Source organism: Lactuca sativa, chromosome 2, assembly GCF_002870075.4.
Source record: "Lactuca sativa cultivar Salinas chromosome 2, Lsat_Salinas_v11, whole genome shotgun sequence".
Classification (NCBI taxonomy): domain Eukaryota; kingdom Viridiplantae; phylum Streptophyta; class Magnoliopsida; order Asterales; family Asteraceae; genus Lactuca; species Lactuca sativa.
Window position 1 is genome coordinate 155,734,609 of NC_056624.2, and position 25,359 is coordinate 155,759,967.

A 25,359-nucleotide genomic window follows, 5' to 3' on the forward strand; every position below is an offset into this window, starting at 1 on the left:
ATTCACATTAAAGATATGGAGGCATTATCTTTATGGCACAAAGTGCAAACTCTTCACTGATCATAGAAGTCTACAATATCTCTTTGATCAAAAGGAATTGGATATGGGTCAGAAGCGGTATACTTAACCACCCTGGTAAAGAAAATGTCATAGATGATGCTCTAAGTCGAAAGGTAAACCTGGAAAGGAAGAGGCCAAGAGTTTTAAGAATAGAAGCTGTCTCAAAAATTGTGGGAAAGCATTAAGAAAGCTCACGGAGAAGCTTTGGAGAAAAAATGAGTGAAAGGAAGAACGTTTAGGTAAAACGTTGGTATTCGGTACAAATAGTCAAGGGATGAAGGTATTCCAAGATAGGATTTGGGTACCTAAGATGGGAGGAATGAGAGATCTTCTAATGGAAGAAGCTTACAAGACCATGTCCTCGATTTATCCCGACAGCACTAAGATGTATAGGGATCTGAAACCTTACTATTGGTGGTCGACGATGGAGCTCGATGTTGCAAAGTATGTGGCAGATTGTGTAACATGTGCGAGAGTTAAATCACAACATCAGAAAATGTATGGGAGTTTAGAACCTTTACCTATACCCATGGGTAAATAGGAAGATATCGCCATGAATTTTGTGACTAAACTACCCAGAACGAAGAACGGTCATGACATGATTTGGGTATCGGTTCACAAAGAGTACACACTTCATAGCAGCCAATGAGAGATGGTATATGGATAAGCTTGAAAATGCTTACGTGAAGGAGATAGCAAGACTTCACGGTGTACCGTTAACGATTGTATCGGATCGTGACAATCGTTTCACATCAAGATTTTGGAAAATTCTATAAGAGGAAATGGATATGAAGTTGTGTTTAAGTACAACATACCATCCGCAGACTGATGGTCAAAGCGAAAGAACAATTCAAACATTGGAAGATATGTTAAGAGGATGTACCCTAGAGTTTCAAGGTAACTGGGATGAGCATTTACCCGTGGTAGAGTTTTCCTACAACAATAGTTGCCATTCGAGCATTAAGATAGCACCTTATCAAGCCTTGTACGAACAGAAGTGTCGTACACCGTCTTGTTGGCTTGAGGCCGGAGAAAAGCAGTTTACGGGCCCCGAAATAGTCCATCAGACTGCTGAAAAGCTAAAAGTGATTAGAGAAAGGATGTTGGCAGCTCAGGATCGCCAAAAGAGCTATGCTGAAAAAACGCGACGACCAATGACATTTGAAGTTGGAGATTCGGTATTGCTCAAAGTCTCACCGTGGAAGGGACTTATAAGATTTGGAAAGAGAGTCCAAGGTTTATCGGACCATTCAATGTTCTTCAGAGGATTGGGAACCAAGCTTACGAGCTGGAATTACCAGAAGAACTATATGGTATTCATAACACTTTCCATGTTTGTTATTTGAGGAAGTTTATGGGAGAAGTTCCCGATATAATTCCACTTTCGGAGTTAAGGATGGATGAAAATAAGAGGTTAATCGAAGATCCCAAAGCAATTGTTCACCGTAACACAAAGAGGCTGCGACGTAAGATGGTCGAGTTAGTGCTTGTGCAATTGAAACATTCGAATGGGTCGATCCTCACCTAAGAAACAAAGAGTGACATGATGAGTCTCTATCCACATATGTTTGTTGCTGCATAATTCCAAAATGGAATCATCCTAAGGAGGAGAGACTTGTAACGTCAGCGTTTCTAGCTAAGCATTAGTATGATGATGTAATAGTTAGGGTTAATAATTATAACCTATTTTGAAGTAATGAAGAAGAACTATTTGAGTATTATGTGATTTATGTGATTTATATGCAATATACGTGCTTATAACGATGTAATAAAATAATAATAAAAATATGCGTCAAAATTAAAATAATAGATAGACCCAATATCTATGAAGAAAGTTGAAGTGGTCGTAACAAAGATTTCGGGGATATAACGATCGTTGAAATCTGACTTATGATGAAGAAGTTATGACACGTCGAAGTTTTGCGACAAAACCGGCACGACACTGTGTGTATACCTTATTTTTTCAATGAACTTGATGTGGTTCCTCATTTTCACCATTCCAACTTTATAACTCGTATTAGGAACCGAAGTTGGTGGTTTATTCTATTTGAAATGCTCTTAAATCATTAGAACCATTATTCTAACACTTTCAACATCGTAGATAACATTACAATCCTAATTCACCATGATAATCTTTTCTAGAATGACATAATATATTATTGTTTTATTTATTATATATTTAACGATAAACCAAGTGTGTGCCATGGTTATGATGCATATACAGTTAAAGAAATTGACATTTGGAAAAAGTTAATGATGGTAAAAATTGTGCATTCATGAAGCACATTGGTTGTTCACGACATAAAAATGTTATTGCTTTCTCTAAAAACTTTATGAACCAAACAACACACATCGAAAATATCATAGTGAAGCAAAATGAAGCGCAAATACTGAAGAACCGTTTACGATTAAAAGTTTCAATTGGCAAAGTTGGTTGGTGACATTAACTTGTGCTTTACGTGGACAAGATGAAACTCCTAAATCCAAAATGGAGGTAATTTTCTTGAAGTACTAAAATTTCTAGCATCTTATAATGATGAAGTTACAAATGTTATATTAAAGAAAACTCGTTATAATTCAAAGTATACTTATTAAGATATTCAAAAAAATATTTTTAGTATTATTGCAAATAAAGTTTGAAAGCATATTCGTAGTGAAGTGGGGATCCATACTTTTGTGACATGGTTGATGAGTCTCTAAATGAGTCTACAAAAGAGCAAATGGTCATAGTTTTGAGATTTGTTGACGAAGAAAGAGATCATAAGGGAAATGTTCTTTGATTTGGTTCATGTTAAGGACTCCTTATGATTTATCTTAAAAACAAATATGTAGAGACAACTTTTGCACTATCAGTGTCACACCCCCAAATCGGGACGACGGAAACGTTCGGGGGCGGAGGAGTTCATGTACAGTATCACAACAATGCATAATAGCAATCAAAGTACAACAACAACCATTGTATTTAGAAAGTTATACGTTTTACATCTGTGTTCAAAACATAGTATTCATGACACCAAAAGTATAAGTTTAAAAGACATGAGTTTATAGAGCTCCGTCTTCTCAAAAGCTGTGGTGTACCTGTCTACTGATTTCTTGAGAATACAAGTAGTTTTGAAAATGTGTAAACAATTAAGTTGTTGGGTTCATAAGCATGTTTGTAACTAAAATCTGTTTTCTTGTTCTTTGATAAAGTAAACATGTTTTTTCCAGAAAATCCTATACTTTCTGTTGTGTTATACAGTAAGTGTGAAAGCTTCTGTGTTTTGAAGTAGTAAAATATAGTTTAGTTCACATAAAACCATGAAAAGTACGTTTTCCCCATACTGAAATAGTATTCTGTACTTATATTTGTAAAATACCGTGTTATAGATTTATAAAAATAAAACTATGTGAAGTTTTACTTATTCATACACTAATCATTTTCTTCAATATCAAAGTGTGAGTTATTATAACCATACTAGATGACCTATGATCGCCTAAACACGACGTTCTTCAGGCGTCACAGTTGGTAGGACATTTTTCACCCCATCCATGTCTGCCTAACTGTAGCTAGCAATTCAGGTGTGAGATTGTCAGTCCCATATAGATCTATATACAAGTGTCGTGCTCTCCCTCCAGGAGACTCTGGTATTGATTTCAGGACTTATAGGTACTTAGAAAAGTACATGAAGGTTGTCTCACAAATGCTATATTGACGATTATGTATAGAATATTGAAAAGTTACTTTGTAATAATTAGACTGTAAGTAAGTTTCATAAACTATATAATACATAGTTTATATGTTTGTTTTCTGAAGAATGTTCTCTACTTGTTTTCCATTATGTACTCTATTTGTTTTCTGTTATGTACTTTGAACTTTGAAACCAATGAACGAGTCCTCTAAACTATATCTATTATAGTTTAATTGTTGGTAAAAATCTGTAATACTGTTATTCCATGAAGTTCACTGTTTGTACCAAATAATACTAAACAATTTGAAAACCATTTTATATTTATATAAATGTAATATTTATATAATTGTGATTAATTAGACATTCGATTAAATAACTTTAACCCAAGCTCACAACCAAACAAGGAACAGGAAACGGGGTCAAATTACATATTCTAAATCTTCTGAATCCAAATTATATAATTTACACATATATAAATATGTAATTTTGATAATTATAACAATTTAAAAATTTTAAAAGCATTAAAAGCATTTTAGATATTAACACAAATTTTATTGTGTTTCACTTTTATTCCCCTATGAAACAGTTAAAAATCATAAAAATGTAGGGGTATGAACTCACCTTTTGTGAGTGATTCGTTTGGAGGTTTGATTTAGGTTGTTATTTCCACGAGTTAGATCCCAAATCCTATAAGCATTTCATATAATATATATGCATACTTTTAGTGAATATAATCACAAATATGATAAGGAAATGGACTAATTTGTAAGTTTAACTTACAAAGAAGAGTGTTAGAAGCAAAATGGATGACTGATTGGAGTTTACGGCCAGAAGAGGGTGAAGTTCTTGGGTTTTCGGCTTCCTTCAAGTGTGTGTTCTTGGTGTTCCTTGTGAAACCAAGAAGATTCAAGGGTTTTCGGCCCAAATTGTGGAGATTGAAAGTGTTTGTAAGCTGATTACAAGGTCAAGGTATGATTCTTACAAGATTCTAAGAGAATTTTGCATGTTCTTGAGGAGAGAGGAGGTTTTCGGTTGATGATACTTGTGAGAGAATGAGAGTTTTCGGTTACAGTTTGCGGCTGTAAACACATTTCGAGGAGATAAGATCCTCGGGTTCACCACTGCGAAGGTTCACGACTGCGAGGAGAGTTCACGACTGCGAAGAGTTCATGGCTGAGATCCATTTCCTGAGGTGCGATCCGGAGTGTGCGGCTGCGAACAGTTTGCGGTTGCAAACCGTTTGCGACCCGAAGAGGTTTGCGGTCCGAGGAGAAGAAGGAAAAACGAGACTTCTCGGTTTTTGGGTGAATTTTAGCTTCTATTTTATATAACACTTTATTAAGTGTTTAAATGTATCAGAGATATTTATTTTAACTTTATTAAAATAATAAACCATTAAGTTTGACTTTTATTTGATGGAGTTGACTTGAGTTAACTTTTACGATACTGAAAATAACAGGATGTTACAATCAGTTTGATATTAGTAAAATTCGTGGTCAAGATTATGATGGTGCTAGTAATATGAGAGAGGAATGGAATGAATTACAAGAACTTGTTCTTAAGGATTGTCCTTATGCGTATTATGTTCATTACTTTGTTACATATTATAATTTTTTTACAAACTTAATATTTACAATTAATACAGCTTGTGCTTTCCATAAGCGTCATTATGAGTTACAAAAGGCAAGCGCAACTACGAATGAACATTTATTGGAACTTGGTGAAATCGAATCAAGTAAATGTTTGAATAAAGTTGGGACATTAGGAAAAGTGTGTGATACACATTGGGGTTCTCATTTTTGTTTACTTTGTTGTTTGCTTAACATGCTTTTTTTAGAAAGAGAGTCTGCTTAACATGCTTGATTGTACCTGTGTTGTTCTCCAAGGAATAATTGATGACATATCTACTATTTATTCTTAATGCAGAGATGCTGATGCATCACACTGTTTCATGAAATCATTTGAGTTTGTGTTTGATCTTCAATTGATAGAGGAAGTAATATGAAAAATTGATATACTTTTTCAAGCTGTACGAAAGAAATCTCAAGATATCATTAATTCCATGGGGCTAGTTTCAACAACAAATGAGAGTCTAAATGATTTTAGGAACAAGGGATGAGATTCTTTACTTGTATAAATAAAGTTTTTGCGTGATAAATATCAAATAGATATGCTGAATATGAAAGCTCCATATACTTCTACTCGATACCGACCTCTAAAAAAGATAATCATGTTACTTTTGAACATTTTTATCGAGTAGATTTGCTTACGTCTACATTGGACATACAATCACATGAGTTGAATGATAGATTCAATTATTAGGCGATGGAGTTGTTAAGTCTTAGTTCTACTTTAGTTTTAAAAGAACATCCTAAAGTGATTAACGTTGATTGGATTTGTCTTCTCGTCGAGAAGCATTATCCTGCAGATTTTACAGAGCAGGAGAGAATTCAATTACGATATTAATTGGAGATTTTTAATATCGATGCGACAAAGAATCACAAGCTAAGTGGTATATCAACTATTGTTGACCTATGCAAGGGTCTTGTGGAAACTAAAAAAACACGAGACATATTATTTGTTTGATAGAGTGGTTCAATTAATCTTAACACTTTCAGTTTCTACCGCAACGACATGGAAGGGATTTCCAGTGATGAAAATATTCAAGAACCGCCTTCGTAATAAGATGTCAGATGACTTTCTCGCAAACAACTTCGTGGTTTACATAGAAAGAGAAATCGTTGAAAACATTTATTCGGAGTCGGTAACCGATGAATTTAAAGACCTTAAAGGTCGTCATACTGAGTTGCAATTACTCTTCTAGGTATTTTTGGTGTATAATTGCATAAAAATTTGTTTTTTATGTGTAAGAACGATAATTTTAGTTTCTAATACTAATTCCCCAAACTAATTGTTCAAGCTCCGCTTGCCAATTGGTTGCCTTCCTTAGGAGCTTGGTTCAATCCTCTTCCTCTATTGCATATCCATCGCAACAACTTCTCCAAACTCATTATGGATCACCTATTAATGCCACCAATCTCCTCTTTATAAACCAATCACAACTATCTCACTTGACCAATCCTGAAGAAAGTCACAACTCTCAAGTTCCTCACGATTTTAGAACTATCTTGAAACTTGTTAAACGGGTCTCTGCCAAAGTCTATCGACAACCTTACAAACCTGTTTGGTATGCTTAATCTGTCTTGTAATAATTTATCTAGTGAGATTTCGACGTTATATGAGTTGTTTCACGTAATGGTTAGTCAAGACCTCCACAATAATAACCTCACCGGAAAAATAACTCTTGTAGGTTCTCTACTCAACCAAGGGCTAATGACATTCACCGAGAATCCATTTTTCTGCGGGGTTTGTCCAAGCCAAATACCCCCTAAATACTATGTTCTTGTGTTCTTCAATTGGTTTACCAGACAAACCAATGACAATATCGGGTTTGTTATATTATCTTTAATCTTCGGCGTATCGTTGGCTATTAGGATAATGTTTTTCTTCACAATGGTTTATCGGAAAAATTTGAAGTGCGCTCGTTACCTGAGGGCAACAATTAAGATGGTGGGAAGGGGAAAAGGGAGATGTGGAGAGGTTAAGGATAATGATGAGAGTGATCATAGCAAAATAAAATAAGATCAACTTGTTTTTTGTGGTTTTGAAGACAAGGGCAATTTGGTTTTTTTTTAATTGTTTTTCGGTATTAATGATTTTAATATAGAAAAATGATTACGAAATACTTAAAAAAACAAATTTGGGAGTATATGATATTTTAAATGATTAAGAAAGATAAATTTGATATTTTGATTATAGATTGAACTATTATGATATTTTAATGTTTAATAAAGAGACAAGAATATACGAAATTCACCATTTATTTATTATATTTGTTAGATTAATTTAATTCTTGAATTTATCGTACTTTTTATTTGTAAATCTTTATTTATTTCACTATCAAAATTAGAATCGCATTTTCTTTTCTAAATATTCAAGCGAGCAATTGGGCTATATGGCCTGGTCTTCATTATTCAATCCCCACCAAAACCCTAATTTCACCTCTTATTTATATCTCTCTCTCTAACCTATCAACATATCTATCTCTTCACAACGCCGACTTCGTTCTTCGTATCAGGTATAAACTTCTTCATGTTTTAGTATCATCATTCATAAATCATATAAGCCATCAACGATAAATTCCTTCTGTTAACTCGATATCAGATGGAAATCATATAGATGCAAAAACAATTCTTTAGATCAGAGCCTCATGGACATGCAGGTTCCTTCTAAATCAGTGGATTTTTGCGTTTTCTCGTAGGTTCTACAATTTCTTTCTGATTTTTTCTCACTATATATTCTTCGAATCTTGCTCAATGATGATTCAGTTTGCTTTAACCACACCGAAGAGAAACCAATGTGTTCGAACATACCTGGATTTCGTTTAAGAGTTCTTATTCCATTTGATAAGTAATTTGAAAGTGGAATCCGTATAACTTTTGAATCAAATCCACTTAGCGTTCAGATTCATTGAGATTCTCATGTCGAAAACACTGGCCTTTGTCTGAGAGCAATTTTAAATCCATCAAACTGTTTTTTTAATAAAATTTTGCCATTGATGATAACACTGAAGGCTTGTTTCTCACAGACATTCGCAGTGGCCGCCTAAGATCTTTCGCCTTTCGCCGGGCTTGAGAGATTGTGCTGTTTTATCCTTCCTTGGATGTCTGAGGCATTCTTGTTTTATTGTTTTTCTTACAAATTCTATTTTATTATTTAAAAAAACATTATGTTATTTTTTATTGCAAAATGTTTTGTATGTTCCTAAAATTATATTATTTTGAATCAAAATAAATGTTGATGATGATAATCCGAAGGCTTGTTTCTCAAGACATTCGCAGTGGCCGACTAAGAACTTTCGCCTTCGCCAGGCTTGAGAGTTAATGCTGCTTTTTTCCTTCCTTGGATGTCTGAAACTAATTTACATATGTTTTTAAGCTTTTTATATTCATGTAGTTGTATTTATGTTAAATTAACTTCCTTGGATTTAATAGTTTATCTTAATTTTGATATTTAGGTTTTTCGGTTTAAATATATATCAAATATCTGTAAGTAAATAAGACAATAGTTTACGAGATATGGCGTATTTTGCACTCATTATATATTTAAGGCAATCATATTTTAATGTAATTTCGATTAACTCTGTTTCTAGTTAATATTTTGTGTTTTGTACTGTTTGTTTTATTTTATTTATTTTCAAAAATTTTGTGGGAATTTTGTTAAAAATTTAATGTGACTACGTTAATATCTCTAAATACTGTATGAACACTGCCACATAATTTGTTTCGACTGTAATAGTTCTAAACTATTTTAGACGAAAATAGTTGTAGTTGATAAATGAAAGATTAGCAATTGTTAGGAGAGTTTTTAAGTATTTTGAGAGGTTAAAAAAGTGAAGATGATATTCTTTGATTGGGTAACAATTGTAAATGTTTGTATTTAGAAAAACAAATTCTTTAAGTTATTAAAAAATCCGACGACTATATTTCTTGAAAATGGAGAGGGAAGCTTCAAGAATGCGCCGAAAATGCTATGAATTATGGACATTTATGCTGTTTCTTTCTTCATTTTCAAGAAATATAGCTGTTAGTTTTTTAAAAAATATTCGTTCTTTTTACTATACAAGTTAATAACATCTACAGTAAGTTAGTCACAAATCTATCGTCTTTTTAAATTAAATATCTCTCAAAATGTCTTCTAACGTTTCCTTGAAATATAGTTGATGTTTTGGTTGTTATAATAAAATTTCTATTTGATATGGAAATAGCTTGGCCCAATACTCAAGTTTTTGAGTTGTAGTAAATTTTGCTAATATGACTCAGTTTTTCAGTGACATTTTCGTCAAGAAGTGCCTAAAGTTGTAGAATTAGTGTTGGCTGAAAGGTGGAGATGATTTTAACTATGGTTAAAAGCATGTTTTTTACCGGGGGTATAATTTTAGCTTGTATGATATGGTATTTTGTATATTTACAACGAACTTTATAAAATTAATATTGTGTTGTGCAAGTAGCCCTTAAAAAGCAAAATAGTCGGATCTAATGGAATATGAATTTAGATTTTAGTTCCTATAAGTTTTTCTTGGTTATAAATTAATATGCTTTAATAATCCATTGTGCATTGAGATATTTTAAAAAAATTACGTATAATTGAAAAAATATTTTAGAATTTTGAATTCATAAGAAAGTAAAAATATATTGAATTATGATAATAGTTTTTTTTAAATTTAAATTAAAAAAATAATTTAAGTAAATAAAATATATTAATATACTTAAAATTTGAAATTAAAAGGTTAATTTTTTAATGAAATTGAAATTTATTTATTATTATATTTATTGTAATTATTAAAATATTATTAATAAAATAAAAAACTCAAAGAATAAAAATTAATTTAAAATAAATGATATATGACAATTTGAATGAGAATGTAATAAAAAATAATATCATTTTATTTTAAACCTTGATTGCAAAACTGTATCGACTGCTTGACAATGTTAGTTCCTCTTTTGGAAAATAAATACATGTCTTTCAAATACTAATTATTTTATAATTGTTTATTTTGGGTATATAATTAGTTCTTTTCATTCTTAAAATAAAATAATGCAACCGTAATACACCAAGGAGCCCCAACTGTCATGGTGAATATCCTCTCGTGTACATTCTCCAAAATAATAATATTCATTCTCTTCCCCTTTGGACATAAATACGACTATTTCCTCAACAGTGAGCACTTTTAATCGAACCACAAACATTCATGTTACATGCCCAAACAACTACAACGTTAGAGCTGGCTTCCCCGTTAATCAACATTTTTAACTACATTAACAAATCATACATGGTAACCAGACTTTTTGCATATTTGATTACTAATGTTTTGGCCTAACTAGCTATATTCTTATGAATATGTAAGCAAACAATGGCGGATGGCGATGTTTTCCTTCAATTGTCACATTCCGTTCATGAGTGTAATCTCTATAGTTACGAGGTCTTTTAATCGACCGTAACAGCCTAGAGAGCCATAGAATTCTCTAAAACTCTAGTATCTTGAAACCTGAACACATCGTTGCTTTTGTACTATAACTTACTTTTAGTGGTATATTTGTTTTTGCCACTGTAAGTTCAAATAAATACATGACATTTATAGATATCATATTTTATATTTGGTTTTAATTTTAATAAAATATGAAAATAAAATAATTCTTTGCAGTAACTTGAATAAGTAAAATAGGGCAAACATGAATTAAAAAAATGATTATGTATTGAGAGAATCATCCCCAGTAATTAAAAATATCTCATCCTTTATTTCCGACGAGAAAATATTTTCCGACATATTTCCCGAGGAATTGTCAGGAGACCCTTCCGAGCGTCAGGTCGAATTCTGAATCGATCTTGTACCTGGAGCCACTCCAATCACCAGATCACCCTACAGGTTAGCTCCTGCCGAGATACAAGAGTTATCTAGTCAACTAGGCGAACTTCTCGACAAATGATTTATCAAGCCAAGCTTTTCACCTTGGGGAGCTCTAGTCCTATTCATCAAAAAGAAAGGCGGATCTTTCAGGATGTTCATTGACTATCGAGAGTTAAACAAGCTCACCGTCAAGAATCGATACCCACTCCCTCGAATCGATGATCTATTCAATCAGCTCCAAGGAGCCAGCTACTTCTCCAAGATATATCTGAGGTCCGGTTACCACCAACTAAGGGTCCGAGAGGAGGATATCCCAAAGATTGCTTTCCGAAACCGTTATGGGCATTTCGATTTCGTAGTCATGCCTTTTGGTCTCTCCAATGCACCCGCAGACTTCATGGACCTGATGAACCGAGTCTATCGGCCGTTTCTCGATAACTTCGTAATTGTTTTCATCGATGATATACTCGTTTACTCTAAGAGTAAGTAAGAGCACAGCCAGCACTTACGACAGGTTTTGGAAACATTGAGAGCAGAGAAGCTTCACGCGAAGTTCTCCAAATGCGAGTTCTGGATTCGTAGAGTGGAATATTTGGGGCATGTAGTCAGTAAAGAGGGGATACATGTGGACTCTACCAAAATCAAGGCTATTGAGGGATGGACGACCCCAAGAACCCCAACCGAAATCAGACAATTTCTAGGCCTTGCTGGTTATTACCGAAGGTTCATCCAAAATTTTTCCAAAATCACCAAACCTCTCACCACTCTCACCCAGAAGGGCGTACCTTTCCAATGGAATGACAAACAAGAAGCTGTTTTCCAAACCCTGAAACAAGCCCTCTGCAATGCTCCAGTGCTGTCTTTACCAGAAGGAACGGAAGACTTTGTAGTATACTGCGATGCTTCAAATCAATGGTTAGGTTGTGTGCTTATGCAGCGCAGAAAGGTGATAGCTTATGCATCTAGGCAACTAAAGACCCATGAAGTAAACTACACCACCCACGATCTCGAACTGAGAGTTGTGGTCTTCGCATTAAAAATTTGGAGGCATTACCTATATGGTACAAGGTGCACCATTTTCATCGACCATAAGAGCCTCCTGCACATTCTGAATCAGAAAGAATTAAACATGAGACAACGGAGATAGGTCGAACTACTAAACGACTATTAGTGCGAAACCAAGTACCACCCAGGCAAAGCAAATGTGGTAGCCGATGCCTTAAGTCGCAAGGAATACTCAAGTCGCCGAGTGAAGACGCTGGCAATGACCATCCGTTCCCATCTATCCTCACAAATCAAAGAAACTCAGCAGGAAGCCTTGAAACCAGAGAATGTCGCCAGTGAGGCATTGTGCGAAATGGAGAAAATTTTGACGGTCAAAGAAGACGGAGCCTATTATCTTATGGACCGAATCTAGACACCAATGTTCAGTGGATTCCGGGACATGATAATGCATGAGGCTCACAAAACAAGGTACTCTGTCCATCCGGGATCCGATAAAATGTACTTGGATATCAAACAACATTATTGGTGGCTTAATATGAAAGCAGAGATTGCCACTTACGTTGGTAAGTGTCTCACTTGTGCCAAAGTTAAAGTGGAGTATCAGAAGACCTCGGGTCTACTTCAACAACCCGAAATACCCGAGTGGAAATGGGAAAGGATCGCAATGGATTTTATAACCAAATTACCTTAGACGGCAGGTGGTCTGGATGCTATTTGGGTGATCGTTGACCGATTAACAAAATCCGCCCATTTCATGCCAATAAAGGAGACGTATAAGATGGAAAGGCTAACGCGAATATACTTGAATGAGGTAGTGAGACTTCATGGAGTCCCCATATCCATTATCTCGGATTAGGATAGTAGATTCACCACTCGTTTTTGGCAGTCGCTCCAGAAAGAATTGGGAACCCAACTGGATATGAGCACTGCCTACCACCCTCAGACCGATGGCCAAAGCGAACGAACTATTCAGACTCTAGAAGACATGCTCCGGGCATGTGTAATAGGTTTTGGCAAAGCCTGGGATACCCACCTGCCTCTAGTTGAATTTTTATATAACAACAACTATCATACGAGCATAAGGGTTGCTCCCTTTGAGGCTTTGTATGGCCGGAATTGCAAATTGCCCTTCTGTTGGGCTGAAGTGGGTGACACACAGCTAGTAAAAGGGCAATCGCGAAACAACACTCTCACGGGACCCGAAATCATACAAGAAACTACGGAGAAAATAATCCAAATCAAAGCCCGAATCCAAGCATCACGTGACCGACAAAGGATCTACGCTGACAAACGATGAAAACCTATGGAGTTCCAAGTCGAAGATCGAGTGCTATTAAAGGTCTCTCCCTGGAAAGAGATGATCCGTTTCAGGAAACGAGGAAAGTTAAACCCGCAGTATTTGAGATTCTTGCCCGAATTGGTCCGGTGGCCTATAAGCTACAACTGCCTTCGGAGCTCAGCAACGTACATCTTGTGTTCCACATATCCAATTTGAAAAAGTGCTTATCAGATGAAACCCTTGTTATTCCTCTAGAAGAGATCGAGATAAACGAGAACCTCCTGTTCGTCGAAGAACCCATCGAGATAATGGATAGGGAAGTGACGCGCACGAAACAAAGTCGCATTCCGATTGTGGAGGTTCGATGGAACGCTAAGCGTGGATCGGGATTCACTTTGGAACACGAAGACCAGATGAAGCAGAACTACCCTCACTTATTCTCGCGTCCATGATCCTACCTTTCAGAAGAATTTCGTAACGAAATTCCCTCTAACGGGGGGATGATGTCACAACTAGCATTTTTAGCTAGGAAATTATGTTTCTCATGTAAGCATCAACTATTGTAAGGCTTGTATCAATGCATTAAAGTTTACATTATGATACCTTATGAACCCTGTATTGTTATAATACAAAACATTCAAATCTCTATATGTATCTCCCTTAGTCGAAAACAACACAAAATGAAAGGAGAAAACTTGAAGGAGCAAACCTGGTTCGAAACCCTTAAGAAGCTTCGGACCTCCTAAAGGAACCGAGCATTTTCGCACATAGGAGCCTCTTGACTCCAGAATACCCTTTCATCCGGACCATTTTGCATCCGGAAGCCTTTGAGTTGCTCCGGACAATCTTGCTTCGAAACTTTCCATTTTGGTCCGGAATGGGAAGAACAGTTTCGGATCTCCTCAAGAACCGGGAAATCTTGTTCCGGAAACGTCTGGATTCGGAACATTCTATTATGCCCGGAAGAACTCGCCTCACACAGGAAGGACCAGCTACCGGGCAGTTTCGCACCAGACTCCTTCGCACTTCGGAAGAGACACTCTGGAATTGAGTAAGCGACTTCAGAACTTGCCTTTGACGCCAGATTTTTTTTGCTAAATAACTCTGGAACCTCCCTAGGTACTTCGGACCCTCGCAGATTCCGGACCTTACTCCGAATTTTTGCCCATTTCGGAACTCTTCTTCACTTTAAGGTATTTTGACGTCGGGAATCCCACCAAACTCATATTTTTCATAACTTAGACTCCCCAAAACCTCTATTCTATGCTAAATTTGAGTATTTAAAAACATATTTACATAAAATAATAATTAATATCTATAAAAGTATTTTATTAAATCATAAAGTGATAATGGGTTTGACTTTATGATGGGATGTAATTCCCATTTCCCATGCAATTCATAGTAACTCATGAATTACCCACCAAATATCAATGCTTTAACCTCCAAATTACCAAGCAAGCACCAACTCATTTCACCCTTCCATCTTAGACACATCCACTTTAAAACTATAACATCCCAAAAATACAAGCCAAAAATTTCGGTTTTAACTCATTAATAAAACCATAATTATCTTTCAACATATAAAAATCATAAATGGTGTATCTCAAGAATAACATAACATCTGTCAAATATATCAGAGTATAAACATCCCAGGCTGAACAAATGGTGTGTGCACTGCAATCTTCCCGAGCTCCTCTTTTGAAAACTGAGTACCTGAAACCAAAACTGAAAACTCTGTAAACACGAAGCTTAGTGAGTCTCCCCAAACTACCACATACCATACACATAATCACATAACTTGGGCCTAGCCCACTGCATCGGGCCCTGCCCGGCATCAGACCGTAATCCGGTACACATATAAACATATCCACAATGCAGATAACATAAACACATAACATAAATATAACTCTGGGACTACTCCCAACTGCATCGGGACGAATCCCAACATCGGCTTACCCGACATCGGACTCCTGCCTGACATCGGGCTCACCCCGACATCCGACCGCATCGGGCATCGGGCTCACCCCGACATCGAGCTTACCCCAGCACATACACAACACAACATATATCACATAACATAATCACATAATCTGCATCGGGCTTGCCCCGACATCGGACCGAAGCCCGGAACATATAACATATAACATATAAACTAGCATACATCGGGCTTGCCCCGGAACACATAACACATGGCATAATAACTAACATACATCGGGCTTGCGCGGCATCGGGCTTACCCTGGAACACATAACACACAACATGTAAATTAACATACATCGGGCTTGCCCCGACATCGGACCTAAGTCCGAAACACATAGCACATATCATATAACCTGCATGATTCACAAAGACATCATGCATACTTAACTACTTCTCGGGACCGCCCCGACATCGAACTGAAGTCCGGAAACATATAGACGGCATCAGGCTTACCCTGGCATCAGGATTACCCCGACATACTACAACTACTTAAATGGGTCGTCATTATGGCCTTAGACTTATTCCTATTGAAAGAGGACTCACCTCACACTGCTGAAGTACCGCTGACAAAACCATAGCTGCTGGATGACAGATTCCCAGTCTGTCAATATCAAAATAATACCCAATTAATAATTGGGTTCCAACTCATAACCATAAGTCCATGCTTGGGGTAAAAGAATACTTTACCCCTATCTTAGCTTGACTCAATCCCAAGGCCCAATTTAAAGGCCCAAAAGTATAATAATGAACCAAGGCCCAACTATGGCCCATCTATGTCCCAATTTTCATAATTGGGCCCAAGTCTCTAAATGGTCTTGATCAAAGGCCCAATCATTCATTCTTGGTCCAACACTTGACATTCTCATAGTCCAACATCTCATAATCATCGAGGCCCAGACTATGGCCCAATTTTCCAAATTGGGCCCAAACTCCTTACATGGGCCTTACCCTAAGTCCATTAGATTATTCTAATCCATTTGCTTGGTTTTAAATGGTCCAAGTTAATCTTAATCACCAAGGCCCAATAGGAAGACCCAACTCAAAGTCCAAGTGAAATTAGGGTTTCACCTAAAATGACAATTAGGGGTAAGTGTTTCTAACTTAACCCAGGGGCTCATCGGCGGCACAACGGTGGCTAACAGCGGCGTTGCAACAATGAACTAGAGAGAAGAATGGATGAGGAGGATGAGCGGAGACCACCTTGGAACGAAGCAATGCCCACAACAAGAAGTGGAGGAAGGAGATGACGGTTCAATAGCGAAGGAGCGGCGGCAGGAGGCTCGGCAGCACAGCGGTGGATGGTCTAAAAAGAGGGAAACACCACGGTAACCTCGGCAGCGGCCTCAGGACTGTCATCGGAGTCAGTGGAGATCCTACTATGGCCTCACGGAGGCAGTTGCTGGGACGAGGGGGGATAAGGTGAGGGTGGCGGCTGCATAGGGTTTGGTCGGTGGTGAAGTTTTATACCCGACTCCACTAAAAGTTTGCCATAATGTCAAGATCAATCCTCCCCTTCTCTTTTTCTTTCAAACCAAGGCCATAATTTACCATTCCCACCCTTGACCATGGAATTTCTTTCATATCTAGTCCCATAGTTACAATTCAGCCCCTCCTTACAAATTATTCTTCAAATAAAGTCCATATGTTACCTTTTAAACCCTGACTTTCAAAACTCTTTACAATGGAGTCCAGAATTACCACTTAGCCCTTGCTTATCATAATCTATCCATTTTAAGTCCCGATAATTTACCACGTGGTCCTTACCTTCATAAATACTTACAAGACTAATCTGGAACTGACACTTTTAATCCCCGACTTCTAAAATCGTAACAATTAGCCCTTCGAGACCATCCTTGATATATAATTATTTATTTTAGGGCTACCATTCGTTCATAAATTTCATCTATTTAATTATTTAATAAATAGGGTGTTACAACTCTCCCCTACTTAAATTAGATTTCGTCCTCGAATCATTCCTTACCATTCCTTATGCGCCAAACTACTCAAGTAACATGGTCACCATCCTGAGCACACCCTAGCCTTCCCAGAGTAGTTGTGACCAATCTTCGCAAGACCTAAAACCCTCATACGAACGAATTTCTCGCAATAAGATCACATCTACATCATATAAATTGTACTGTCTCGAAGATGGTCTGAATCCCTGACAGACCACTCTTACCGATTCATTATTGCCGAATCCATTCCACTTGTCTCTCAGCTGCCAACTCATCTCCTGATAACTCAAGGCTCCCATTAGAAAAACATAATCACATATCCACTTATCCCTGTGATTCACTTATACTTGGCCAAAACTCAGATAATCCTGCTATAAGTGACGTGGGATATCCCAAGCTATCTGTGACTCTAACCATACATGAAATCCCAAAATACCATTATTGATTGAGACACTGAACTGTCTGAAGCATTGAAATTCCTTAAACATTGAACTGTCTAAAGCAGTATGCTGCGCCCTGACTGCCTCTCAGATCTACCAAGACCTCCCTGGTCTCAAATTGTTCATCTGTCATCTGAAATACCGGGTTCCAACCCGGTTGTGGAGCCAAAGGGCTCCCTACTTAGTCGCTTCACACAACTCCTAAACGAAATCCTTCTCTGGAACCAGCTGCTACTAGTTATCTTGTGACTGTGGCCCTAGTGGCCTTCTGATCTAACTGATCGATTCCATACGTCGGATCCTGACGTCACCAAACCCAAGGCTAAAAGTGATTGCAACATGATCATTGGTAGGGGTGTTCGCGGTGTGGTTTGGAGTTGAAACCACAAACTGCACCGCACATGCGGTTTGAGTTTTTTTGGAAACCACAAACCGCACCACAAAAGCTCTAAACTGCCTTATGCGGTGCGGTTTCATGCGGACGGTTTGGGCGGTTTATGTGCGGTTTGATAAATTGTTTCAATTTATAACTTTGGTTGTTATTAATTAGATTTAACACTTTCAAAATTTATTAATTATATTGCATACCATTTAAAAGGCATAGATATTGCAAACAAAAAAACCACATAATGTTTTGCTAAGTTGTTATGACTTATGAAATTTGATATCATAGTCTTTTAAGTCTTTAATTACCATATTTAACCATCGTGATATGGAATAAAATTATTGGACATTATGAAGTATTTGGTGCTTGGAAACTTTGATATATATATATATATATATATATATATATATATATATATATATATATATATATATATATATATATATATATATATATATACGACGTCGTGCGGTTTGAACCGTGGTTTGGTAACCATAAACCGCAAACCACACCGCATAATGCGGTTTGACAAAATTACGAACCGCAAACCGCACCGTGAAATTCTAAACCGCATTATGCGGTACGGTTTGGTGCAGTGTGGGCGGTTTGTGCGGTTTATACGGTTTTTTGCACACCCCTAATCATTGGTAGCCTTATACCATGAAGGACCTTAAGCAGTCCACTGCTTCCTTGCTCTCTTAGCTGTAGTGGCACTTCTACAGTCTTATCACTGGCTTAACCAGGAATTCGTCTCGGTAATTCCGAAATCCAATCCATGGATTTCCATATCCTCACTGTTACACCCGAACTGGTGGGTGCTACAGTTCTTTCCGTGTCTTAACAACACACTCACGTTATCTACCAACCTAGTGAATGCTACGGCTACACCCACAGACTTACAACACTCTGCCACTATTTGGCTGCTAGTGAATGCTACGACTACTACCGCAGACTTATAACACTCTAATACTATCTGGCTACTAGTGAATGCTACAGCTACACCCGTAGACTTACAACACTTTAACACTATCTGGCTGCTAGTGAATGCTACAACTATCTGGCTGCTAGTGAATGCTACAGCTACACCCGCAGACTTACAACACTCTCCATACTGGATTGACACGCTCTTGACCCGCACTCAACCGAACTCATGTCCTGACTGGAATCCCCAACTTGGTTCCCTAAGGCTTGTTGGCAAACATTACGGGAACACGGTCTCCTTATTGGCAAGTTTTTTCGAACTTCCATCTCACACTATCCTCAAACCATACAGCCGCTTGGGCTGTCTTCCTTCCTGACAAGGATGCGAAAATCATCCCAGTTTCAAAACTGCTCCTACTTCTGAATCCTTGGATGACTCTCCCCCACTTTGATTCAACTAACGTCTTACAACACACAATACTAGAAGGATTCTCAATCCTTCTTACCATTCTATGCCCAATCTGCTGAAAACCACGCTTACCATAGCTAGTGTTTCAATACTAGCTAGTCCAAAAGATCACACCACCTCCAAGAACCCAAATAAATCTCCGGTAATAACCCGCTAGACCCAGGAAACTCTGAATCTCAATTGGAGACCTCGGAATCTCCCATTGCATCACGACCTTTATCTTCGTCGGATCGACTAGAATACCCTTCTGATTAACAAGGTGCCCACGAAATTTCACCTCGCACAACCAGAGCTCACATTTGGAGTACCTTGAAAGAAGTCTCTCCCTCCTCAAAGTCTCTAGCACCTCCCTCAGGTGCTTCTCGTGCTGCTCCTCAGTCTTGGAATAAACCAAGATGACAATGTACTCTCCCAATCCCGCGATTTGGGATATGATCTTTCGTTATCCGCTAATAATCCTCGGTATGCAATTGACATGTGACATTTCTTGGAAGTATAATTCAAACACAAACATAGGATAACCCAGAGTCACACTTACTTAAACCCCTGGAACGAAAGACTCTATCGTGCAGTTTCCCGCATGTGCTGTACTGAATCTAACCCTGCTGGTCTCTCAACAACTTATCCAAAATCTAGGGTCTCCTCCTAAGACCCTTCAATATAAGCAACTGATCTGGATCTCTCTTACTGATGTGCTCCAAGTCCATATCCCGTTCTCAAGCTCTAGAAGTCATATCATTCAGGGTCTTACACCCCGAGATACTCACGGTCTCCCTGCTACCATTCTATAGTATGTTCTGATAACTTACCTTCTTCATTTCCCCATCTGTTGCATACCCTGGTACCATATAAGCTCTTTCCCGAGGCACACTCCGCTCAAAATCTGGTCTAAAAGTCATCCAATGACATAGCATAAACTGCTTCATCACTCCACTCACTACCAACCTCTTCCTATCAATCTCGTGCTCTGTCCCTCAGGAGACAGGAAGTAAGTCAGATCTTGTCTCCTTTCGAGACAACGTATGGTACGAAAAGTGTTGGCGACATCTGCCAACCATCTGCTGCTAACAATGGGGTCCCTAATCCAGATGACAATCTGAAGCTTCACGAACTCTGAATTCCCAAAACATCAACGTACGGGTCCCTGTCATGACTGCAATCTCAGTGCAGAATGTACTCGGCCTCTCATCACAATCTCTATAATGCCCTCCTTGATCATACTGAGGATCACAGGAGTCTGGTCAATGATACTGCACGTAACCTCAGATGGAATGAACTCCCCATCTGATCATCGAGCTGCCCGACTACAGAATCTGAGCCTGATCCCTCGTCGACACCAGAACTGCCATCTGGTCTACCTCTAAGCGTCACTATACATTGGAAATATACCATCACGATCATCATAATACTCATCGTACTCGAGGGATCTCACACACTACAAGTTCCATGGTCTTATCTCGACCTTCCTTGATTCGAGTATGGATCCTCTACTTTCAGTAGTACGCGCCCGTACTACCTTCCACATCTATCCGTACTTTCCTCAAGAACTGCCTTGACCCCACTAAGTACCTTCTACTACTACTACTGTTCTCTGCTACTCTTATCCTAGGCTTGCCCTAAGGTAATCATCAACCCACTCTCCACCATCAGCTACATAAGAAGTCCCTACTTTCTTCCCCTAACTAGCTCGCGAATACTATTACATATTACTCAGACTAGATAGTTCTTCGAATGAGAGATCCTAACCTACAACGTTTAGACTCAAACAAGAGCTGCGAAATAGAGCTAGACCTAACCTTCTGAAATTAATTAGTGATATGAACATATTTAGTTATAAAATGCATGCATTATCTTAATACTTTATGTTGTTTTTATATCATTTTATGGACAAAAGGTACTTAATTAGCTTAATATTTCAATTTCAGCAATAAAATACATGCTCGAAAGGAAAAGGAAGCGGAATTGGCGATTGAAAGCTTGGATCTTGAATTTTGAAGAAAGAAGGATGTTGTTGGACAGCTTGATCCATCGTCAGTGTTTTGGCTATATATCATGAACCGTAACTCCGATTGACGAGATTCAAAATGTTCTGAAAACTAGACACAATTTTGGACAACTTTTGCGTTTTGAGAAAATGTTGATCCTAGAAAAACTCGACGAGTTGGGCCTAAACTCGACGAGTTTTGTCAGAATGTTCCAGATTCGAAGATGCCTTGCCGTACACGCTGTATACGCGGATTATCGAAAAAAATCGACGAGTTATTCTTAAAAACTCGTCGAGTTGACGCTGTTTTCAGAATTTATATATAGAAACTCTTCTCATTCGAACCCTAACTTTTACTGGAGGCTATCTGCGACTTTTGAAGATCAGAAGGGTTCTTGGAGCTGCTATTTTCGAGATTTCAACATAAGAGACAATTTCAAAGAGAATCAAAGGCAAATAATCATTCTTCTTTTCTTAATCTTTGTTTTGAACCATGGTTAAATCATTAGATTTTGATTTTAGGTTATTACTTGTTTTAGATATGAGCTAAAAGCTTTTTACTTCTGTTTGGATGAGATAATCTTATGAACATGGTTTGATTAAGTGGTTGAATTGATATTAATTTGGTTATTCATCTTGTTAAGCTTATTAAAGATCCTTATGTATTGATGATAAATATTTTTAGTTAACAAATAAGTGATTGAGTTGCATGAATATCTTCTTGATTACTTGATTCATATAGTTTTATGAATATAAGATTGTATGCCTAGAAATAGTGAATATGAAACTAGGGTTAACTATAAAATGTGAAAATCAATGTGTGAGCATGTGTGATGAACAAACATACATGAGTTGATTGAATTGAACAAATTTAATTAACTATTGTTATAAGTCTTGCTTGATACGAACTGAACACTAGGAAACTTGTTAATTTAATCACTTGATCACTGTTTGAATTAACTTGTCTACTAAAGGATTGGTAATAATGAACATGAACCCAATCACTTTAGGAATCGGTAACCATTAACATACTAATTCATTGCACTTGCCACGAAATCAACCATAGGAATAAGTGAATCGAATCTAAACAGAAGTCTCTTTTATCATTGAATCTACTGTTCCTTTCTTATTCTTCTTAGTTGTTAATTGTCTTTGTTTGAGTTTTAAAGTGCTTGATTAAGTTTCTAGTCTTGAAAAACTAGAGAAAACCTCACTTTTATTTAATTGTTTTTAATTAGATAATACTAGTACTTAATTTAATTGTTACCGTTCCCTGTCTTCGATACCCTACTTGCTTAAACTAAACTACTATCGGTAGGTACACTGCCTGCGTGTGTTTGTTTTCATTTGAGTTTGTTAGGATTAAAACTAGTTTGTTTAAACACATCAATTAGTCCTTGTAATATGTAACTTAACATATTCGTTTACTAGTTAGTGAAAGACAACTAGAACTCCTAAAAGCACAAAGCGAGCAACATTCGGGCATTGAGTACACATAATCAACTAATCAAGCATATACTACTCAGGCTATCACCTTGACTAATCTGTACTAGCATGTAGTTTTCATAAGGCTGAATCACATATAACAGGCACATAAGACATCCTTCCTAGATTCTTAGTCCTAATCTACCATGTTATTCTAATAAAGCTGATATCATAACATAAACTTGTATGGGTAATTAGGGAGTACTTACTTGAGCTCGGCTGATTGCATGTAGCACACCCTTTTTCTCTTTTCAAAGTTCTTTTCTTTTTAACAATTCTTTTCGCTTTTCTAAAACTCTTTTCGTTCGAAAACTTTATACCACTTCCTTAGTTTGAGTTAAGACACACTCGGAAGTGTGCCTGAATCCCTCAAACCAAGGCTCTGATACCAACTTGTAACATCCCAAAAATACAAGCCAAAAATTTCATTTTTAACACATTAATAAAACCATAATTATCTTTCAACATATACAAATCATAAACGGTGTATCTCAAGAATAACATAACATCTGTCAGATATATCAGAGTATAAACATCCTAGGCTGAACAAGTGGTGTATGCATTGCAATCTTCCCGAGCTTCTCTTTTGAAAATTGAGTACCTAAAACCAAAACTAAAAACTGTAAGCACGAAGCTTATTGAGTCTCCCCAAACTACCACATACCATACACATAATCACATAACTTGGGCCTAGCCCACTGCATCATGCCCTGCCCGACATCGGATCGTAATCCGATACACATATAAACATATCCACAATGCATATAACATAAACACATAACATAATTACAACTCTGAGACTACTAGATACACATATAAACATATCCACAATGCATATAACATAAACACATAACATAACTATTCTAGTCCATTTGCTTGCTTTTGGATGGTCCATTTTTATCCCAATCACCAAGGCCCAATAGGAAGGCCCAACTCAAAGTCCAAGTGAAATTAGGGTTTCACCTAAAATGATAATTAGGGGTAAGTGTTTCTCACTTAACCCATTAAGGACTTAATCCATTAAGTCTTTTACTCTACTAGATAAGTGATATGTGATAATTGGGCTTAATACACAATCCAATCCCAATGGCTCAAAATTGGGTCGAAATAAGTCCAAGGCCTAAATACTCACAATTAGGGTTTTCCACCCAAACATGACCCAATAGGCCCAAAACTAATCTCTAAGCCCATTAGGGTTTGCTAGTGGGGCACCACCCACTACCACCTCGGGTAGTGGTGGTCAATGGCGGCACGCGGCGGCGGCCACCACCTTACGGTGGTGGTGATGGTTTTTTTCATTATATTTTCTACTAATTATAATTACAAGTTTTTAATCCACAAATAAACACACACACTAACTACTCTAACACACACACAACCACTCTAGTGGTGGCCGGCGACGGTACAAGGCAGCAGTCACCACCTCATGGTGGTGGTGGTGACATTTCCCATGAACTCCAGCTAGACAAAACACACACACACACATACTTCAAATTGCATACAACACTCCAGCCACCCACCTGGTGGCTCAAGGGGACAACAATGACGATTTTTGGGATGGCAGCCACCACCTCACGGTGGTGGCGGTGGTTTTTGTTGATTCCTAGACAAGCAGCAACACACCCACGCGACTCCGTTTGCAAGACGCACCCAGACACCCACCTGGTGGCGTTTGGCAATGGCAGCAGCAACTCCAGGGTCTCATCGGCGGCACAATGGTGGCTAACAGCGGCGTTGCAACAATGATCTATAGAGAAGAATTGGATGAGGAAGATGAGCGGAGACCACCTTGGAACGAAGCAATGCCCACAGCAAGAAGTGGAGGAAGGAGGTGGCGATCCAATAGCGATGGAGCGGCGGCAGGAGGCTCGGCAGCACAACGGTGGATGATCTCGGAAGAGGGAAACACCATGGTAACCTCGGCAGCGGCCTCATGCCCGTCGTTGGAGTCGCTGGCGATCCTACTATGGCCTCACGAAGGCAGTTGCTGGGACGAGGGGTGATAAGGTGAGGGTGGCGGCTGCATAGGGGAGGGGGGTTAGGGTTAGGGTTTGGCCGATGGTGAAGTTTTATACCTGGCTCCACTAAAAGTTTGCCATAATGTCAAGATTAGCCCTCCCTTTCTATTTTTCTTTCAAACTGTTGGGGTACAAAGTTTTTTATTCATGACTTTGTAAATGTTTGACTTTTGTAAAACCCACTTGCATGTGGTGCTTTAGCCTTTAGACCCATTTTGTATGTTAGAGTGAGAGAGAGA

General features: G+C 37.7%; 1 long non-coding RNA gene and 2 other non-coding genes across 3 annotated transcripts; all 3 read left to right on the top strand.

Moving 5' to 3' along the window:
- Positions 1-7,724: 7,724 nt before the first annotated feature.
- LOC111883391 (uncharacterized) lies at positions 7,725-8,963 on the top strand. Its single transcript, XR_002847416.3, has 2 exons — positions 7,725-7,869; positions 7,956-8,963. It is a non-coding gene; the product is annotated as an uncharacterized LOC111883391 (long non-coding RNA).
- LOC111883486 (small nucleolar RNA SNORD14) lies at positions 8,342-8,466 on the top strand. The gene has a single exon (XR_002847460.1). It is a non-coding gene; the product is annotated as a small nucleolar RNA SNORD14 (small nucleolar RNA).
- On the top strand, positions 8,587-8,709 carry LOC111883487 (small nucleolar RNA SNORD14). Its single transcript, XR_002847461.1, has one exon. It is a non-coding gene; the product is annotated as a small nucleolar RNA SNORD14 (small nucleolar RNA).
- Positions 8,964-25,359: the final 16,396 nt, after the last annotated feature.